We start from the raw sequence: 22,675 nt of genomic DNA on the forward strand, positions 1-22,675 counted from the left end.
TGCATTGTTGAAATTTGCCATTTGATATTGGAATACATTCTTAAGTAAATGTGGCTATGTTATACATAATTTTAATGTGCATTTCTCACTTTATGTTTCTTTGGTAATGACTTATTGCTGCTTATTTTATATTTATTTCAGACTATGGAAATGATGTTAGACAAAAAGCAAATGTGAGTGATTTTCTTATTTTAGTTCAAAATGGGTCATAAAGCAGTAGAGAAAACTCACAACATCAACAATGCACTTGGACCATGAACTACTAATGAACGTACATGAAGTGGTGGTTCAAAAAGTTTTGCAAAGACGAGACCCTCAAAGATGAACAGCATGGCCATTGGAAGTTGACAATGAACAACTGAGAGCAATCATCGAGACTGATTCTCTTACAACTAATCAAGAAGTTGCCGAAGAACTCAACATAGACCATTGTATGGTCATTTGGCATTTGAAGTAAGTTGGAAAAGTGAAAAAGCTTAATAAGTGGGTGACTCAAATAAAAAAAAGTTACCGTTTTGAAGTATCATCTTCTCTTATTGTATGCAACAACAAACCATTTAAGTGTATTTTATATTACAATCGGCAACCAGTTTCATGGCTGGATTGAGAAGAAACTCCAAAGCATTTCCCAAAGCCAAACTTGCATCCAAAAAAATGTGATGGTCACTGTTTTGTGGTCCACTAAGAATTAGGGCGAAACCATTATATCTGAGAAGTATGCTCAGCAAATCAATGAGATGCACTGAAAACTGCCACACCTGCAGACAGCCTTGGTCAACAGAATGGGCCCAGTTCTTCTCAGTGACAGTGCCCAACCTGACTCATGTCACACAACCAGCACTTCTGAAGTTAAATGAACTGGGCTATGAAGTTCTGCCTCATCTGCCATATTCAACTCACCTCTCACCAACTGACTACCACTTCTTGAAGCACCTAAACAACTTTTTGTAGGGAAAACACCCCCAAACAGCAGGATGCAGAAAATGCTTTCTCAGAGTTCATCAAATGCTAAAGCATGGATTTCTAAAAGAATAAACAAACTCATTTCTCACTGGCAAAAACGTGTTGACTGTAATGGTTCCCTTTTTAATAACGATGTATTGAGTCTACTTATAATGATTTAAAATTCACGATCCGAAACTGCAATTACATTTGCACCAACCAAATACCATCTACTAAGCTACCATAAAAAAGAAAAGAAGGAAGGACAGAAGGGAGAAATTAAAATACTTTAGGAAGCAAACATTCTAACTACTGGAAGGAATTTTTTTGGCCCACAGACAGCTATGTATATTAGTTCTCATCGTAAGAGTAAACTTTAATAAGAAAATAAATTTTAATAGTAGATAAGTAATAAAACCTGAACCACAAAAGCAGAATAAATACCTTAACTTGAATCTGTAAAAAATATTCACAGCAAAAGCAAAAATCTACAAATTTTTATATTATGACATTTTTATAGTTATAGAAGCCCAAATGTTCAATAACATTTTAAAATGCAAATTAATCAACTGATCTACATGGAAGATGCGTGTGTGTAACTCGCTCAGTCATGTCTGACTCTTTGCAACCCCAGGGACCGTAGCCTGCCAGGCTCCTCTGTCCACGGAATTCTCCAGGCAAGAATCCTGGAGATTGCCATTTCCTTCTCCAGGGGATCTTCCTAACCTAGGAATCGAATTCACCTCTCTGTGGCTCCTGCTTGCATGCAGATTCTTTACCGCTGAGACACCGGGAAGTCCTCCATCTTAAGTACTCCCCTAACAATTCTCAGTTGTTTATAGCTGCACTCTGTAGATATTATATATGAATGACTCGCTTATTGTTTGGTGAAAGCAGAGTATGCGACTGTGTCTTTCATAGCTGTATCTCTAGGCTCTGCCACAGTGCCTTGCTGTTTACTGAATGACTGAATGGAAAATATCCATAACCCTTGCCATTTTAGAACAGGCACACAATATCACCCTAAGATGATTGTGAAGTCAGTGTTATTCTTCCCCAATTTCTATCATAAAATCAGAGGTATATGTCTAATTTAGGTTGATGTGAAAATTTCATGTGAGACAGGTTCAGGATACTGGCTATTTTAATTTTAAAAGTTTTCAGCTTTTATAATACTATAATATCTTACAGCCTAAGAAAAATGAGTGCATATATTCACCAAAGGACAACTATAAGAAAGTTTTTAACAGCTTTAGTCATAATGGTAGAAAATTGTAAACCCAAATCTCCATCAACAAGTGAATGGGTAAATAGTGCTTTATTTATATAATGGAATCCATAAAGCAAAGAAAAAATTAAATATTGTACCACTAAACACAATATGATGAATCTGCAGACATAAGCAAAAGAAGCTAGACATAAGAGACTATTGTGTGATTTCATCTATATGCACTTCAAGAATAGGCAAAACTAATCGATGGTGACCTAAGTTAGAATAGCAATTACCTCTTGGAGGTTTATAACTAACAAAAAAAGACTATAGTACATTAAAATATTCTCTATAGATGGTTACAATGATTACTTCATACACACGTGTAAAAATTCATCAAGTCTGAAAAATTCAATTAAGAACTGTGTGTTTTACTGTCTGTATGTAAAATTCTAAATGCAAATAATAAAACCTAGAGGTGTGCATCCTTTCTTTTACCAGCAGTCTCAACTGGCTTAAGCTCCTTAGTGTAAAACCTTTTATATCTTCATATTTAGAATTCATATTAAGAATTCTGACTAGAGATACTGAAAATATTGAAGAAAGCAGGGAAGAAAGTAGGGGAAACCACTAGACCGTTCAGGTATGACCTAAATCAAATCCCTTATGATTATACAGTGGAAGTGAAAAATAGTTTCAAGGAATTAGATCTGATAGACAGAGTGCCTGAAGAACTATGGATGGAGATTCGTGACATTGTACAGGAGGCAGTGATCAAGACCATCCCCAAGAAAAAGAAATGCAAAAAAGCAAAATGGCTGTCTGAGGAGGTCTTACAAATACCTGAGAAAAGAAGAGAAGCTAAAGGCAAAGGAGAAAAGGAGAGATACACCCATCTGAATGCAGAATTCCAAAGAATAGCAAGGAGAGATAGGGAGGCCTTCCTCAGTGACCAATGCCAAGAAATAGAGGAAAATAATAGAATGGGAAAGACTAGAGATCTCTTCAAGAAAATTAGAGATACCAAGGGAACATTTCATGCAAAGATGAGCACAATAAAGGTGAGAAATGGTATGGACCTAACAGAAACATAAGATATTAAGAAGAGGTGACAAGAATACACAGAAGAACTACACAAAAAAGATCTTCATGACCCAGATAACCATGATGGTGTGATCACTCACCTAGAGCCAGACATCCTGGAGTGCGAAATTAAGTGGGCCTTAGGAAGCATCACTATGAACAAAGCTAGTGGAGGTGATGGAATTCCAGTGGAGCTATTTCAAATCCTAAAAGATGCTGCTGTGGAAGTGCTGCACTCAATATGCCAGCAAATTTGGAAAACTCAGCAGTGGCCACAGGACTGGAAAGGTCAGTTTTCATTCCAATCCCAAAGAAGGGCAATGCCAAAAATGTTCAGACTACTGCACAATTACACTCATTTTATACGTTAGCAAAGAAATGCTCAAAATTCTCCAAGCCAGGCTTCAACAGTACATGAACCATGAACTTCCAGATGTTCAAGCTGGATGTAGAAAAGGCAAAGGAACCAGAGATCAAATTGCCAACATCCGTTGAATCATCGAAAAAGCTAGAGTTCCAGAAAAACATCTACTTCTGCTTTATTGACTATGCCAAAGCCTTTGACTGTGTGGATCACAACAAACTGTGGAAAATTCTTAAAGAGATGGGAATGCCAGACCACCTGACCCGCCTCCTGAGAAACCTGTAGGCAGGTCAGGAAGCAACAGTTAAAACTGGACATGGAACAGACTGGTTCCAAATTGGGAAAGGAGTATGTCAAGGTTATATATTGTCACCTTGTCATATTTAACTTATATGCAGAGTACATCAAGAGAAATGCTGGACTGGATGAAGCACAAGCTGGAATCAAGATTGCCAGGAGAAATATCAGTAACCTCAGATATGCAGATGACACCACCCTTATGGCAGAAAGTGAAGAGGAACTAAAAAGCCTCTTGATGAAAGTGAAAGAGGAGAGTGAAAAAGTTGGCTTAAAGCTCAACATTCAGAAAATGAAGATCATGGCATCTGGTCCCATCACTTCATGGGAAATAGATGGGCAAACAGTGGAAACAGTGTCAGACTTTATTTTTTGGGGCTCCAAAAGCACTGTAGATGGTGATTGCAGCCATGAAATTAAAAGACGCTTACTCCTTGAAACGACAGTTATGACCAACCTAGATAGCATATTCAAAAGCAGAGACATTACTTTGCCAACAAAGGTCTGTCTAGTTAAGGCTACGGTTTTTCCAGTGGTCACGTATGGATGTGAGAGTTGGACTGTGAAGAAAGCTGAGCGCCGAAGAATTGATGCTTTTGAACTGTGGTGTTGGAGAAGACTCTTGAGAGTCCCTTGGACTGCAAGGAGATCCAGCCAGGCCATTCTGAAGGAGATCAGCCCTGGGGTTTCTTTGGAAGGAATGATGCTAAAGCTTAAACTCCAATACTTTGGCCACCCATGCAAAGAGTTGACTCATTGGAAAAGACCCTGATGCTGGGAGGGATTGGGGGCAGGAGAAGAAGGGGACGACAGAGGATGAGATGGCTGGATGGCATCACTGACTCAATGGACATGAGTTTGAATAAGCTCCGGGAGCTGGTGATGGACAGGGAGGCCTGGTGTGCTACAGTCCACGAGGTCACGAAGAGTCAGACACGCCTGAGCAACTGAACTGAACTGAACTGAACTGAAAGGCTCCTGCGACTAAGCAGACAGACACAAAGGATCCTGCTACAAGCTACAGATTAGAAACTGAGTCTTCTGGAAGAAACACAAAAGCCTCAATAAAAGAGTATACAAGTACTCTGGAGGGATGATATTACAAAGATATTACTCATGAACACAGTTTCTTGGGATAAACTGTTCACAACAAAAAAGACATTTTTCAGGGTAGACAACCTGACAGAAGTAGACTGCTTATCCTAGAACCAAGAGAACACAATTCTAGATGCTTGAAAACGATCACCTGTAGCACTTTTCCTGCTTTGTTCTGATTCATTCTGTCACTTCCTCCCTCGGCATGGATGATAATGCTGGGAAACTGCTCTGCACCAGCACCCCCCTGACCACCATACATGTCTCCACACAGGCCACACAGGCAAGGCTTAATCACAGGCTGATGTAAGCCTGAGCAGACGCCCGGTGATCCTCCCAATTATGAAAAGGAAAGTGCTGCTGCAAGGCTATTTCTCACCTGCTTCCTTATTTGGAGGGAGGCTGCTGTAAGGCAATTTCTCACCCACCTTCCCTGGTTTCAGTGAGGGCTTAGACTTTCCACCTTGCCCACCTCCTACCATATAGCTGTAGACTAAGAAATTGCAAAGGTGCACTACAGAAACTGCTCCTCAGTGACACAGTGCTGTCACCCACCGTGCCCACGCGTCTCTGTCCCCTTTGGTCTCAGTGTTACCCTGTCAGACAAGGGAGGTGAGGAGCTGATGCCGTGCTGATCGGGCATGTGTTGTCTGCGTATAAATAAGCTGCCTGAATCTTACTTGCTGAAGCTGTAGCAAGTGTCACGAAAAGCTTGCTTGAGTCTGGGATTTGCCTGTGCTTACTCTGTTTCCTTCAACCTGTATAGCTTACGTATGATCCTCTAATGATTAAGCTTTAGCCTAAATCCCTACCTTAACCTCCAAAACTAGGTATTTTCCCTTAGAGAAAATACTGGTTGGCTATACTGGTGTCATGGAAGAGCTCCCTGACCTGAGTTTTTGTGATTTGTTTGTTTGTTTATAAACGGTTAAGGTCCCAAGCTGGACCTTGAACATTTAAAAAATGTTTTAAACATTAAAAAAACTAGATGGTTTATCTTATGTGTTCCAGAAAAAGGTTTCTCCTTACAAATTACCAGTGGTAAAATCTGGATATCTACAAGCCTTCAAATCACTTCTATGTTTATCCTTTACCCAATACATTCTTACAACCTCTAGAATGTATTTGGCTTACAGAAACTAGCTTATTCCTTTAAAAGACTATCTACAGCCATGACAATTTTCACTTGGTTTGTTTTTTTCTCCAAGTCAGTCTTAGCACTTAGTCAGTCTCAACCAAAATACAAATTCCTTCAGGAATGGGACTTCATACAAACATGGGCAAAATTACATATTTTAATTAGCCTAATATCATTCATAGTCATATGATAACCTTTGCAAATTTTAATTCTATATATGTTATCTGTACTCCAGAGATAACTGAGAATTCCTTTCCTACTTTTGTTATAAGTAACCGCTCTTTTGTTTTTAAAACTATATGTGGTCCTTCTAATCTTTATTTCCTGTATCAACAACACACTTTATCACATTTACTTCATCAAAACCTCACTTGCAGGACTTCCCTGGTGGTCCGGTGGTTACACTGCACTTCCTGCATGGAGCACCAGATAGATCCCTGGTTGGGGAACTAAGATCTTGCATGCCAGAGGGGCCAAAAAAATAATAATAATAACCTAACTTGCATATATAGGTAAATATATATATATATATATATATATATATATATATATATATATATATAGAGAGAGAGAGAGAGAGAGAGAGAGAGAGAGAGAGAGAGAGCAAGGAAATAATTTGATATTTTCTTCCCATCTCCTTCAGGAGACCATTCTTCTCTGAGACAAATGGGCATTGATCTGAAGGGGTACTAACCACCCTAGAGGAAAAATAAAAAGTTACTCCCTTAAACTTAGAATCACTAGGGCTCTGTCTTCAACTAAGGGGGTCATATAATTAGAAAAATTAATAAAAAGTGTGTTATTAACATTGACTGAGAAGATAATATTGTAAAGTCCTAAAAGAACAACAAACTAAAGTCACTGATTCAAGTGGTTGTAGATAACTGCATGGCCCTGGGTTTCTTCCTGGCAAGCCAAGAAAAATATATAATATATAGCTAGCACTTCCTGCTTCTCATGGAATAATTCCAGAGGGAAAGTTGATCAATCCATACCCAAACTAAAAGACAACTTGGCTGTCAAAAGTGGACTCAGAGGGGAGTTTTATCATCTGACCCACTGGTCTGGAAAGGCGTCTCTGGCTGTCATTCTAAAGTGCCTTCCAGTTTCTCCTTATGGCACTCATGGCTACTCTTACTTTTCCTTCAGCGCCTTGTCTCCAGAGACAGATGTGCCACTGCACAGCTGTTATTTCATCAGATGGTACAAAAATCAATTTTTATAACAGAAGGAAACAAAGGAATTCAGTTAAACCAAGGCAGAGTTCCCACAAAGACCGTAACCTACACAGCAGTAAACATGTAACTTGCTCTTTATCTGAGTAGGAGTAAGGGGAGATTTTTGTTAAAAACTCGGCCAAGCTCCCAGCATGTATATACAGAAGAGCTAAACTGTATGCCCCTGAGCCTAACAGACACTTTCATAACCCTGCTAAGACATCTTCATAAAGTAATGCCTGTGCTTTTGTGACATAAGCAGAAAAAAAATCAAAAGAACTTCCATTTCCCAAATTAACCAATTAGAACTTAATACCCAGAATTCCTCCCAACATGTAATAAACATTTTATATCCCTCTTTATCCCTTCCACTTTCAGCATGGAGAGACACACTGAACTTGTTTCCTACCCAGCAAGCAGATTAACAGATTAATTTCTCTTTTTCAATAAAGTTCTAATTAAAACATAAATTTTAAAAAATAAAGAATTTTAAACACTTGGGGAAAAAAGAGAAATTCTCCTCTGAGCCCTTATAAAGACAATATCATTGGATACAATAGGCAGTACTTGATGTAATAAACAGTATCCTCAATAGTGTCCATACAACCAATACAACAGTTTATCATTTACAGTATACCCCAATTTGAACCAAGGTCATACTGCCAAAGTTCAACTGAGGAAAAGCAATTATATGAGGAAATAAAGTAATAGTGTCCAAGTGTTCAAGCACACAAGCATCTGACGTTCTGATTTAAGCCAGGGATGACAACCACAACATCTAGAGCAACAATTCTCAAAAACTATATAAGAATCTTTTGTCCTCCTAGCAAAAAAAAAAAAAAGCACCATTCATTCATTCAACATATTTATTCACTGCTAATTGGGGATACAGTGGTAAACAAAAAAGATACGGTTTTCTTCTCTCATGAAGTTTTCGATCTAGTGATGGAGGAGTCCAGACATCAATCAAAGACTCATACAAATAAATATAATAACCATATATTAACATTAACATGAAGGAGATAAAGGTGCTACCAGTAGACACACTAGGAGGAAATCATCTCTCAGGGAAGTCTGGAAGGCTTTCCCTGAGGGAGCCATGAATGAATTGAGAGGAATAGTCAGCCTAGGAGGTAAGGGGTAAGGAAGGGTCTCTGGCAGACAAAGAAAACAGGATAAACAACATTTCCCCGTAGAACTGAGATAGGAAAGGAGACAAGGCCAGTGTCCCTGGGTCAGAGGAAGGGCAGAAGCTGGCTCATCACACTGGAGCGATGGGGTAGCACGAGGTCATGCAGCGCTGCGACCACGTTTGGAGTTTATCCTAGAGAAATGAAAACTCACTCGCAAGTATTTCTAGGAAAGGAGGTGATGTAACTAGATTTCTGGAGAAGGAAATGGCAACCCACTCCAGTACACTTGCCGGGAAAAATCCCATGGACAGAGAAGCCTACAGCCCATGGGGTCGCAGAGTCGGACACTACTGAGCAACTTCACAACTAGATTTCTATTCTGAAATATACATTTCAGAGTGAAAAACAGGTCTAGAAGAGAGACAAAACAGGGGCAGGAAAAGCAGGATGCCACTGTGACAATCCAGCATGAGTCCAAAAGAAGAATGGAACGTATATGAGAATTCTGACACTAGACGCACTCCACTCGAGTATACTGTTACTAATGGGAATGTTTTTCCTCCAACAGTCTTGAGGCAAAAAAAAAAAAAATTGCTGAAAACTACTCATATAGAGAAATGAACAGATTATCCTTTGGGCAATCCTCTGTGAATATTACAAACATTCCCATGAATTATACCTTTAAAATGTCACCTCATTATTGCTGAGCCCATTCCTTTGAACAGGATCAAGATTTCCCTTAAATATAGTAAAGGATATAAATAAATAATATGCTAATCTTCTCTATCACAGCAGTACATAATCCCAATCAGTTAAGCCTTAAAGTATTCAAAGAAGACATAATTATCCAATGCAGTAACTAATATATCAGTAACATAATAAAGAAACATCTAAATTCAAGCAATGTAACTTACCAGTGAACTTCCCAGTATAAATTTATACTGTGCATACTGCCATTTTACAGAGCATACTACCAAGTCATTAAATTAAAAAACCTGAACAAAGAAAAGGAGTCCTTAGAGGGAGACTTCGGAGAAGACAATGGCAACCCACTCCAGCATTCTTGCCTGGAGGATCCCAGGGGCTGCGGAGCCTGGTGGGCTGCTGTCTATGGAGTCGCACAGAGTCGGACACGACTGAAGCGACTTAGCAGCAATACCAGGAGCAGAGGGAGACTTATGCTTTTATTTAAATACATTTTTGGGAAATAATAAAGATTAAAAACAAATGGATGACCCGGAGGGATGGATGACCCAGAGGTGGGAGGGGGGTTTGGGATTGGGAACACGTGTACACCCATGGCGGATTCATGTTGATGTGTGGCAAAACCAATACAATATTGTAAAGTAAAATAATAATAATAAATTAAATATATATATATAAACAAATGGACTCTACATTCAACTAAAGAACTAAAAAAGGGGAAAACTGAAAATAAGAAGAGTGAAAATAATAAATATGAGGACAGAAATCAAAAGAGAACAAAAACAACAGAAAATACAAATAAAGCCTTCTTTAAAAGGCTACCTTTTAAAGAAGCATTACTACAGTACCAGTTTGTCTTAGTCCTGCAATCATTCAAATCTAGATATGAACAAACAGAAAATGTAAATGATTCCATTTTAGCTGTAATAAGTTAACTCTGTTTCCCCATAAAGGCCAAAATATTGCTTGGAACCAGAACCTTTAAAAAGCTTGGGGCTATCAGAGTATTATGGATACATGACTCTAACAAATAAAAATATCTCTCAGCAATTTTTAGTCTACACTTTCTAGCATCTAATTATTTCACTATTTGCCTATCTTCAGTTACATCTGTGTTCATAACAAACTAGTATTAGTTCTGAAGTAAAGTAACATCTCAATCCAAATTTGTAGGAAAAAATAAAAATTTTATATCATCATATATAATATGATAGTTAACAATTATTGAGCATTTACTAGGCTGCCAGGCATGCTGGATCAGTTCACTTCACCTTCATGTTAACTATGAAATAAAGTTGACCCTTAACAATGTGTGATGTGACCCTCTGCACATAATTTAGAGTTGGCCCTGTATATCAGAGGTTCCTCGAAACCTCAAGGTTCATAACTGCAGATTCAACCAACCTAGGTTTGCATAGTACGTAGTCTTTATTATTGAAAAAAAAAAGTAAAAATGTACCCACACAGTTCAAATCAGGTTTGTCCAAGGTTCAAATATAACTATTATTATCCCCATATAACTGGTGAAGAAGGGAGACAAAGAACTTAACTAACTCTGTTAGTATTAAGTTGGCCAAAAGTTTTGCTTGGTTTTTTTGGTATGATGGCTCTAGTAATGCTGAGTTGTCATTAACTTCATTAGAAACAATTCCCTTAGACTGCATTGTGACAGATGACATTTCAGCAGGCATAAAAAAAAAATATCAACACCGGTGAATTTTTGTGTAGCCATTTTAATATGGAAGGAAAAAAGCAGCATTTTTGGCATACCATGCTTTATTATTTTAAGAAAAGTAAAAATGCAAGTGAAACACACAAAAAAAGATTTGTGCGGTGGATGGAGAAGGTGCTATGACTGAGCGAACATGTCCAAAAGTGGTTTACTAAGTTTCATGCTAGAGATTTCTTGCTGGACAATGTTTCATGGTCAAGTAGACCAGTTGAAGCTGATGGTGATCAAATCAAGATATTAACTGAGAACAATCAACGTTATACCACGCAGAAGATAAATTTACATACTGAAAATATCCAAATCAAGTGTTGAAAATCATTTGTATCTGCTAAGTTATGCTAATCACTTTGATATTTGAGTTTCACATAAGTTAAGCAAAAAACACCTTTTTGACTATACTTCTATTTGTGATTCTCTACTTAAACATAATGAAAACATTCCATTTTTAAAACAAATTGTGATGGGCAATGACAAGTGGATACTGTACAACAATATGGAACAGAAGAGATCATGGGGCAAGCAAAATAAACTACTACCCATCACATCAAAGGCAAGCCTTCATTTAAAGATGATGATGGTGTATATATGGTAGGACTGGGAGCCCTCTATTATGAGCTCCTTCCAGAAAACGAAATGATTCATTCCAAAAAGTACTGCTTCCAATTTGACTAACTGAAAGCAGCATTCGGCATGAAGTATCCAGAATTAGTCAACAGAAAATGCATAATCTTCCATCAGGACACCGCAAGACCACGTTTCTTTGATGACCAGGCAAAAACTGTTACAGCTTGGCTGGGAAGTTCTGATTCATCAGCCACATTTACCAGATATTGCACCTTCGAATTTCCATTTATTTTTGTCTTTACAAAATTCTCTTAATGGAAAAAATTTCAATACCCTGACTATAAAAGGCACTTGGAACAGTTCTTTGCTCAAGAAATTAAAAACTTTTGGGAAGATGGAATTATGAAGTCGCCAGGAAAATGACAAGGACTCCCAAGTGGCACAGTGGTAAAGAATATGCCTGCCAACCCACTAGATGCAAGAGACGTAGGTTTGATCCCTGGGTTGGGAAGATTCTCTGGAGGTGCAAGTGACAACCCACTTCAGTACTACCTGGAAAATTCCATGGACAGAAGAACCTGGTGGGCTATGGTCCACAGGGTTGCAAAGAGTTGGACATGACTGAGTGACTAAGAACTGCACAGCACAGTGGAACAAAACGGTGAATACGCTGTACAATAAAGTTATTGGTGAAAATGAAAAATGTGTCTTTTATTTTACTTAAAAACCAAAGGAGCTTTTTGGCCAGCCTAACAGATGACACAGCTAAAATCCAGTCTAAGCTATCTGATTCCCAGATAATATCTCAGTTAATATCTTTCTTAACTTTGTTGCTCTAATAGCTACAAATGGTGCATAGCATATGAAGGTGTTTACTGTAAAATTCTTTCAACATATTTGTAGGTTTGAAATTTTTCGTACTAAATTTTAGGAAAAAGAAACTTCTTGATTTAGGTGGTGTTTTAAGATATGATACAGAGAAACTATTGAGAAGTTGCATTTCTGAGATGTAAAAGTAAATGTGCTATATTCCAATAAAAATTAACTTAAAAACCAATAAACATGAGTTACTTCAATTCCATAGGCGTTATTTGAACGGTTGTCAGGAAACAGAGCCACCATGCTATACCAGTTGGAGTGACAGAACAGAGCTTGGAGTTATGAGATGCTATAGGGTTTTCTTTTCATTGAATACTATGTTTTTAAGTGCTCTAAAGGTAACAGTAAAAGAGAAAATTTATTGAAAAGCCTTTTTTAAAGAGGTAAAAAGACTTGATCAAATCATGAGCACTGAAAAATGGTCTCCCTATTTCACTTCAGGGTCCTCAGCAAGTTGTTAAAAAAGCGGTGCAGTTCAGGTAACAGCCTACTAAGTGAAATCCTCTACATCAAACTCAGAAGAGGGGAAGAAAAGAGAGGAATGCTGGAAAAAATGAAAATTGCTATGTTATTACCAAGGTTCCACATTCAGTTAAAAGAAGAAGGGGCCCAGCACCAACATCCAGAAATGAACATGAAATACTTAAGATAGTTGGCTTTGATCCAAACCAAAATCAAAAAAAAAAACCTTTCTTATTTAACAAGGACCCAGTACTCTGGCAAAGTGAGATCACCTGAACCTGGAAATTAAATTAGGAGTGTTAAATAAGAATAACCAACAACAGACTTCTTAAAAGGACAATTTAATGTTTTAAATTTGTGGCATTTTACAACCAAATACTTAAACAAACAAACAAACAAACAAATCATAGTAGTGTAGAAGAAAAGCTCTAGAGCCAGAAGGATGTGGGTTCAAGTTCTGCTTCTCAGTTATACACTAGGCATTTGAATTTGAACAAATTATCTCAACCCCTAATGTTCATTTCCTCATCATTGACTCAAAGGACCCTGAAATGAAATAGGGAGACCATTTTTCAGTGCTCATGATTTGATCAAGTCTTTTTACCTCTTTAAAAAAGGCTTTTCAATAAATTTGCTCTTTTACTGTTACCTGAGTTTGAGCAAACTTCAAGAGATAGTGAAGGACAAGGAAGCCCACCATGCTGCAATCCATGGGGTCACAAAGAATCAGACACCACTGAGTGACTGAACATCATCTATGAAAAGAGATCAATCAATTTACCACCAGAGTTAAGGATTAAGTGAGAAAAAGTTAGCTAGTGGAGGTGATGGAATTCCAGCTGAGCTATTTCAAATCCTGAAAGATGATGCTGTGGAAGTGCTGCACTCAATATGCCAGCAAATTTGGAAAACTCAGCAGTGGCCACAGGACTGGAAAAGGTCAGTTTTCATTCCAACCCCAAAGAAAGGCAATCTCAAACAATGCTCAAACTACCGCATAATTGCACTCATCTCACACCCTAGTAAAGTAATGCTCAAAATTCTCCAAACCAAACTTTAGCAGTACGTGAACCGTGAAGCTGGTTTTAGAAAAGGCAGAAGAACCAGTGATCAAATTGCCAACATCCGTTGGATCATCAGAAAAGCAAGAGAGTTCCAGAAAAACATTTATTTCTGCTTTACTGACTATGCCAAAGCCTTTGACTGTGCGGATCACAATAAACTGTGGAAAATTCTGAAAGAGACTGGAATACCAGACCACCTGACCTGCCTGCAGGTCACGAAGCAACAGTTGCAACTGGACATGGAACAACAGACTGGTTCCAAATGGGAAAAGGAGTACGTCAAGCCTGCATATTGTCACCCTGCTTATTTAACTTATATGCAGAGGACATCATGAGAAACACTGGGCTGGAAGAAGCACAAGCTGGAATGAAGATTGCTGGGAGAAATATCAATAAACTCAGATACGCAGATCACACAACCCTTATGGCAAAAGAGTGAAGAAGAACTAAAAAGCCTCTTGATGAAAGTGAAAGAGGAGAGTGAAAAAGTTGGCTTAAAGCTCAACATTCAGAAAACGAAAATCATGGGATCTGGTCCCATCACTTCATGGGAAATAGATGGGGAAACAATGGAAACAGTGTCAGACTTTATTTTGGGGGGCTCCAAAATCACTGCAGATGGTGATTGCAGCTATGAAATTAAAAGACGCTTACTCCTTGGAAGGAAAGTTATGACCAACCTAGATAGCATATTCAAAAGCAGAGACATTACTTTGCCAACAAAGGTCCGTCTAGTCAAGGCTATGGTTTTTCCAGTGGCTATGTATGGATGTGAGAGCTGGACTGTGAAGAAAGCTGAGGGCCAAAGAATTGATGCTTTTAAACTATGGTTTTGGAGAAGACTCCTGAGAGTCTCTTGGACTGCCAGGAGGTCCAACCAGTCCATCCTAAAGGAGATCAGTCCTGGGTGTTCATTGGAAGGACTGATGCTGAAGCTGAAACTCCAATACTTTGGCCACCTCATGCGAAGAGTTGACTCATTGGAAAAGACCCTGATGTTGGGAGCCATTGGGGGCAGGAGGAGAAGGGGATGACAGAGGATGAGATGGCTGGATGGCATCACCAACTCGATGGACATGAGTTTCAGTAGACTCCGGGAGTTGGTGATGGACAGGGAGGCCTGGCATGCTGCAATTCATGGGGTTGCAAACAGTCAGACACGACTGAGCAACTGAACTGAACTGAATGACTTAGCATTGTACCTACTAGAGAGCCCTCAAAAAAGTTCCATTTCTTCTGTGATCTACTTGAAATACAGGCATGTGAATAAAATGGGTATGCTAGACTGAAGGAGGAAACAGAATAAGTTCTATGTTGAAAGCAGGACTCCATCTTGGGCCGATCTGCGGACTTTGCACTATATGCCCAGTATCTATGGAAACGACAAATCAACTGGAAAACTAGGCCCCTGCAAGAAAGAGCCCCAAGGCTCTCCATTACCTAAAAGAATACCCTAATTATCTGTGTGACCAAATAGAATCATACATTCTATTATGTTTATTGGGGAAAGACCACAAACCTATTGATAATTGTCCACTGTTAACTACCCAGGTTTAAGGCATATGAATCATGGGTTGACTTTGATTGTATCTTTCTCCTCCTTTGTTCAGACTAATTTCAGGGAATTTGGGGAGGTGGGTTTGGGTATGTACACTTAGGGTATATAAGGTTTTCACAAAAACTGGTCGGGGTCCTTGGCTAAGAGGAGACTCTGCCTTGAGCGTGCTGGCCTAACAGACTGCACTCCACATCTGCATTGTCCTTCTGAGTGAGTTTGTCTCCCGGAACACGTGGCTACAACAAGACTACAGGTACTTCCACACAAATTGGGAAGGGTTATAAATCCCTGGATTCTAAAGGGAAATTTCTTTTATTTTCCTTCAGAGAATAACAATGAAACACTATCCAAAACAAGTAAAAGGGAAAAGGAATCTAAGATAGACCAAGTTTGAAGTCTGTTCCTGAGGGTATTTCTATAATATTTATCCTATCATTAAGCAACAGGTAGCAACAACAGTCTGTGTGAAAGCTTCCCTATTTCCAAAGTCTCCTGAATTCAACAAGATACAAGATGGAGTAGAATACCTAGTATTCAAAGAGATAATGAACAATACGTGTTCATGCTAAGCAGTCAAAAAAAGGTTAAATCAGTAACAGTCTATCGAGTAAGATAGGAAGGCATGCCATGTATTTTTTAAGGGTTTCATAAAAAAAAAAAGTTTCCGTCAAAAAAATTCACAAATTTGGTTTCCTATAAAATCTTTGTTAATCCTTAATTCCCTGCTCACATCCAATGGCCGCTAGAAGAGGTACTGCAGTGTATTAACTTATGAAATTAAAATTTTTAACCCATTCTTAAACTTGTACATCTAACATCCTGAGAGAAAAACACACCATTCCTCAAACATCCTTTATGCCATGAGCAGAGACTATTACATCATTAAAACTGAATTAGCTTGCCGTATTTCTTTTTGAGACTGCACTTTTTAAATTCCCCTTTTTTTTGTTTAGCCCTGTCTCACAACTTCCAGTAACTCAGCTCCCCAACCAGGGATTGAACCCAGGCCACGGGCCTGGGTTCCTGACCTAGAAAGCCGGGAATCCTAACCACTAGGCCTCTCCCTAAAATTTCTTTTTATATTTCATTTCCTATCTTGGCTACTTCACTAAGCTAAAATTCACTTATTTTCATTCCCTTTCAGTTTATCCTTTTTCTGATGTAGATCGGAGAAGCTAGAGATTCAACAGAAACAAATCTCAGCAAATAAAATACCCTTAGAATCTGAAAGCCAGAAAACAATTTTCTCAGCATCATGTCAAAACAAAAAAAATGAAGAAATCTTTTTGGATGAATCTGTAAGACAAGCTAGGTAAAACTGCCTATGACCCAACAATATCCAAAAAGGGTAACTTGTATGTAATTGTCCAATATCCCAAATTGATTGATAACCAGATTAACTACAGTATGAGGTACCAAGGCTCTGGGATTTGGTGAGTGTGGTGGGATCAGACTTTACTTAGATCCAAAATTAGGCTTTGCCTGAAGTATTGTTTCTTATCTCTCCTTGCTATTCTTTGGGACTCTGCATTCAGATGGGTATATCTTTCTTTTTCTCCTTTGCTTTTAGCTTCTCTTCTTTTCATAGCTGTTTGTAAGGCCTCCTCAGACAACCATTTTGCCTTTTTGCATTTCTTTTTCTTGGGCATGGTCTTGATCCCTGCCTCCTGTACAGTGTCACGAACCTCAATCCATAGTTCTTCAGGCACTCTGTCTATCAGATCTAATCCCTTGAATCTATTTGTCACTTCTACTGCATAGTCATAAGGGATTTGATTTAGGTCATACCTGAACGGTCTAGTGGTTTTCCCTACTTTCTTCAATTTAAGTCTGAATTTGGCAATAAGGAGTTCATAATCTGAGGCACAGTCCACTCCCAGTCTTGTTTTTGCTGACTGTATAGACCTTTTCCAGTGCTCAATGAGGAAAGCCTTCCTCAGTGATCAATGCAAAGAAATAGAAAACACTAGAATGGGAAAGACTAGAGATCTCTCCAAGAAAATCAAATACCAAGGAAAATTTTCATGGAAAGATGGGCACAATAAAGGACACAAATTGTACAGACCTAACAGAAGAAGATATTAAGAAGAGGTGGCAAGAATACACACAAGAATTATACAAAAAAAGATCTTCATGACCCAGATAATCACGATGCTGTGATCACTCACCTAGAGCCAGACATCCTGGAGTGTGAAGTCAAGTGGGCCTTAGGAAGCATCACAACGAACAAAGCGAGTGGAGGTGATGGAATTCCAGCTGAGCTTTTTCAAATCCAAAAGATGATGCTGTGAAACTGCTGCACTCAATATGCCAGCAAATTTGGAAAACTCAGCAGTGGCCACCGGACTGAAAAAGGTCAGTTTTCATTCCAATCCCAAAGAAAGGCAATGCCAAAGAAGGCTCAAACTACCGCACAATTGCTCTCATCTCATACGCTAGCAAAGTAATGCTCAAAATTCTCCAAGCCAGGCTTCAACAGTACGTGAACCGTGAACCTCCAAATGCTCAAGCTGGATTTAGAAAAGGCAAAGAAACCAGAGATCAAACTGCCAACATCCGTTAGATCATCAAAAAAGCTAGAGTTCCAGAAAAGCATCTAGTTCTGCTTTATTGACTATACCAAAGCCTTTGACTGTGTGGATCACAACAAACTGTGGAAAATACTTAAAGAGATGGGAATACCAGACCACGTGACCCACCTTCTGAGAAATCTGCATGCAGGTCAAGAAGCAACAGTTAGAACTGGACATGGAACAGACTGGTTCCAAATTGGGAAAGGAGTACATCAAGGCTGTATATTGTCACCCTGCTTATTTAACTTATATGCAGAGTACATCATGAGAAACATTGGGCTGGATGAAGCACAAGCTGGAATCAAGATGGCTGGGAGAAATATCAATAACCTCAAATATGCAGATGACACCACCCTGATGGCAGAAAGCAAAGAAGAACTACAAGAGCCTCTTGATGAAAGTGAAAGAGGAGAGTAAAAAAAAAAAAAAAGCTGGCTTAAAACTCAATATTCAGAAAACTAAGATCATGGCATCTGGTCCCATCACTTTGTGGCAAACAGATGGGAAAACAACGGTAATAGTGACAGACTTTACCTTTTGGGGCTCCAAAATCACTGCAGATGGTGACTGCAGCCATGAAATTAAAAGACGCTTGCTCCTTGGAAGAAAAGTTATGACCAACCTAGACAGCTTATTAAAAAGCAAAGGCATTACTTTGCCAACAAAGGTCCATCTAGTCAAAGCTATGGTTTTTCCAGTAGTCATGTATGGATGCGAGAGTTGGAAAAAGAAAGCTGAATGCCAAAGAATTGATGTTTTTAAACTGTGATGTTGGAGAAGACTCAAGAGTCCCTTGGACTGCAAGGAGATCCAACCAGTCCATCCTAAAGGAAATCAGTCCTGAATATTCTTTGGAAGGACTGATGCTGAATCTGAAACTCCAATATTTTGGCCACCTGATGTGAAGAAGTGACTCATTTGAAAAGACCCTGATGCTGGGAAAAATTGAAGGCGGGAGGAGAAGGGGATGACAGAGGATGAGATGGCTCGATGGCATCACCGACTCGATGGACATGAATTTGAATGAACTCCGGGAGCTGGTGATGGACACAGAGGCCCGGCATGCTATGATTTGTGGGGTCACAAAGAGTCAGACATGACTGAGCAACTGAACTGAACTGAATTTCATGAGGAGAAAAAACTCGTTATATTCAGCATAATCAATCATGTTTGCCTCAGATGGTTAAATATATATATATATATATATATATATATAAAAGAAAATGTTAGAGAAAAAAAAAAGTTCCCTCAACTCTATTGTATTCCACTAAATCTCAGTTGAAAATGATCCTCTATTCACTATCGTGTGCATTACAATACCAGTCACAGGAGCAACCTAACAACAGGCAGTGCTGAAAATGATTGTTATTGTACTCTCATGTCCTATTTTAAGAGAGATCACCAAAATTTCTAATAACAAATTATAATAATTTGAGGGACAGTATTTCAGATTTATCCACATATTCCAAAAGTTTAATCTACGGCTTCAGCCCTAGCTTTAGTCAAATACTGGTTTTCACACTTGGACATTTAGCAACAGAACACGAAAAATGTGTGTATGTGCATTTATACTGTCAAATATGTAGGTGTTTCTAACTTACATGCATTAGTTTACTTCTTTTTCATTTGCTTGCACAAAACAATTTTAAAACAGACTCCCAAGTACTCCCAGAGTACAGAAATCAACACACAACCTCCTTTACAGGCCACAGAGGTTATGAAGAACTTAACCCCAGACACAAGCACCAGCAATCTGACATTTTACTGTCAGCTGCCAGTATCCACGCAGAGGTATTGGTTCTTCTGACCTCTTACAAATCTTCAATTAATTCCTGAATCTTCAATGAATTCCCGTAACAGTTTGAAACTTATGTTTTCTATAGTTGAAAATGTGTAGGTTTAAGTTAGTTCATTTAACACATTTCATAATCTCTTTAAAAATAATGTGGAAAAACAGTATTCTTTATTTCATTTTTAAAACACAGAAAAACCCTTAGTCATGTAAGATGAATTTATAATGAACCCAGATGAAAATTATCCATGATCAAGTAATACTTCAAAACAAAAACCCTTTTAGTTGTCCCAAACCCAACCCAGCATCTGATATCAGATTTCCTATCTTTACAAGAAAATGGAGGCAACACAGAGCCGTGAACTGAAAGCTGTGAGACACAGGCTGTGCCTCTCATGCAGCTGCTCAGTCACCATGGCCAAGTTCTGCATCCTCTAAATCTGTTTCCTAAATCATAAAATGAAGACATTAGTATCTCTTCTGTCTATACGGTCCAAATGAATGTTCATTATGAACAGCAATATATGTATAATATTGAGTATCATCAGTCCTAAATCTCGCTTTTTATTTTTGTAACAATTTCATAAACAGATTGTTATTTTTAAGTAGTTTTATAATTTTAATGATTAACTTGGGACTCCTTTTATCTAATAGCTAACTGGTGTTCTTTTATATATATATACATATTTTCTTGTGATGAAGATGTCTACTCAACCACAAAAAGTGCAGGCTCTGGAATCAGATTATTTGAGCTCCCAGTGATTTACTCTGCTTATTTTGGATATTTACCAATCTCTTGTTATCTGTTTCCTCATTTCTAAAAAGAGAAAACACTACTCCCCAAGGTTGTTGTGAAGATTAAATTCATGAAAAGCACACAGAACAGAATCTGTCACACAGTAAGCACCAAATAAATGCTAGCCACTGTTAATACTTTTGAGCATGAATTAACATCCCCATGTCTAATCTGCTCTGAGACTGATCAATTTCTGAATCTGAAAACCTAAAGCTGGGCCACAGTGTCATACACCTCCAGGGCCACCTATGCACAAAAGAATACTCTGGCAGCCCCAGACTGAAGGACTGACCTGGCAAATTCAAAGGCACCCACCTCTTAAGTTTTGTGGTAGTTAGATTGCCAGTCTTTTCTGGTGAACATTTCACTGCATAACAAGAGGTTGCAAACTCAAACCTCTTAAGTGGCCAGGCAGCTTCCCAAATGAGGAAAGCACACCTTGTGTGCCGAGTATGAGTGACAGGACTATGCAGGGTGGAGAACAAGAGTCAAGCCTAATGGAATTTATTTCCAGTTCCGTCAATTCTAAGAAATAATCTCATGAATGTTGCCTTTTGTCTGCTTTCTCATTGCCAATTATTTTGATCAGATCTTCATTGCCCAATTCCTGAATTTCCACATTTTTACAGTAGCTTTGCCTTCTATCTTCTTTCCTGCTACACATCCATCCATCAGCATATCCTGTTGGTTCTACCTCCAAACCGTATCAAAATCCAACCATTTTCACCTCCCTGGCGTCACTGCAGCACCTTCTTTTTTTTTTTTTCCAACCACTTTTTTACCACACTATTACCCTACCCCTCTCTGCTCAAATCCTCTGCTGCTGCTGCTGCTAAGTCGCTTCAGTCGTGTCCGACTCTGTGTGACCCCATAGACGGCAGCCCACCAGGCTCCCCCGTCCGTGGGATTCTCCAGGCAAGAACACTGGAGTAGGTTGCCATTTCCTTCTCCAACGTATGAAGATGAAAAGTGAAAGTGAAGTCTCTCAGTCATGTCCGACTCTTCGCAACCCCATGGACTGCAGCCCACCAGGCTCCTCAAATCCTCTAGAGGTCCCCAAACTATTTAGAGGGATGTCTAAGTTTCTTACAATGGCTTACAAGGCCCCACACAACTGCCCTTTTGGCGCATCTGGCTTTGTCTCTTATTGCCCATGCTCAAGGGCGTCCCTGGTGGCTCAGTGGTAAAGAATCTGCCTGTAAGGCAGGGGACCCAGGTTCGATCCTTGGGTCAGGAAGATCCCCTGGAGGAGGGCATGGCAACTCACTCCAATATTCTTGCCTAGAGAATCCCATGGACAGAGGAGCCTGGTGGGCTACAGTCCAAAGGGTTGCAAAGAGCTGGACACGACCAATTCAGCACGCATGCACAACCCTTGTTCAAAATTTCTCTAGCCACACTGCTCCCTTGATTTTTCCTTAATTACATGAAGCTCATTTCTGGCTCCAATTTCTGTCCTCTTTATCTGGGTGTTCCTCCCCCAGATGTACTACACTTGGATTGCTTTCATTTGAGGGCTTTGCTCAAACGCTTCTTTTTCATTAAGTGCTCCCCTAAATACTCTATTTAAAACAGAAATATCCTTCCTAAATGCAAAGGATGCACCACCTCCCTTTCTGCTTATCTAACACATTTGTTTTTAATGTTGTGTCTTTCTCTGTCCCCAAAGAAAATGTAAGCTCCACTAGGTAAAGAATTTTTTCTTTACTGCTGCTGTCCAGAATAATACATATTAAATACAGGGTACCTAGTATTTAATGAGTGAAAGCTACCTAACTTCTTCTACTGCTCTCCCCTTCCATACTTTCTTCTATCTCCCAGGTATCGTTTATCATCTGATCATTTTCCTGCTTACAAAGCTTTGATGACATCTTTACATCCTTGATCTGACTCCTAATTAGTTGCATCCTTTTCCTCATTCCCCAAAGTATGTTGTACACATTTCACATACTAACACTTTTATCACCCCCAACCCTATCTTGCCATTTCATTTCCTCAAGCTTCTCTTATATTTCTGCCTCCACTTAGCCAAACTTTTACTCATCCTCCAGACCCAGCTATTTCATACCTC

The 22,675-nt window shown here is 38.9% G+C and overlaps 1 protein-coding gene across 1 annotated transcript in view; it reads right to left on the reverse strand.

Annotated features, from left to right (window-relative positions):
• The window catches only part of ZC3H6 (zinc finger CCCH-type containing 6), a 63,425-nt gene that overhangs the window by 34,814 nt on the left and 5,936 nt on the right, over window positions 1-22,675 (reverse strand).

This window comes from Capra hircus, chromosome 11, assembly GCF_001704415.2.
Source record: "Capra hircus breed San Clemente chromosome 11, ASM170441v1, whole genome shotgun sequence".
Classification (NCBI taxonomy): Eukaryota; Metazoa; Chordata; class Mammalia; order Artiodactyla; family Bovidae; genus Capra; species Capra hircus.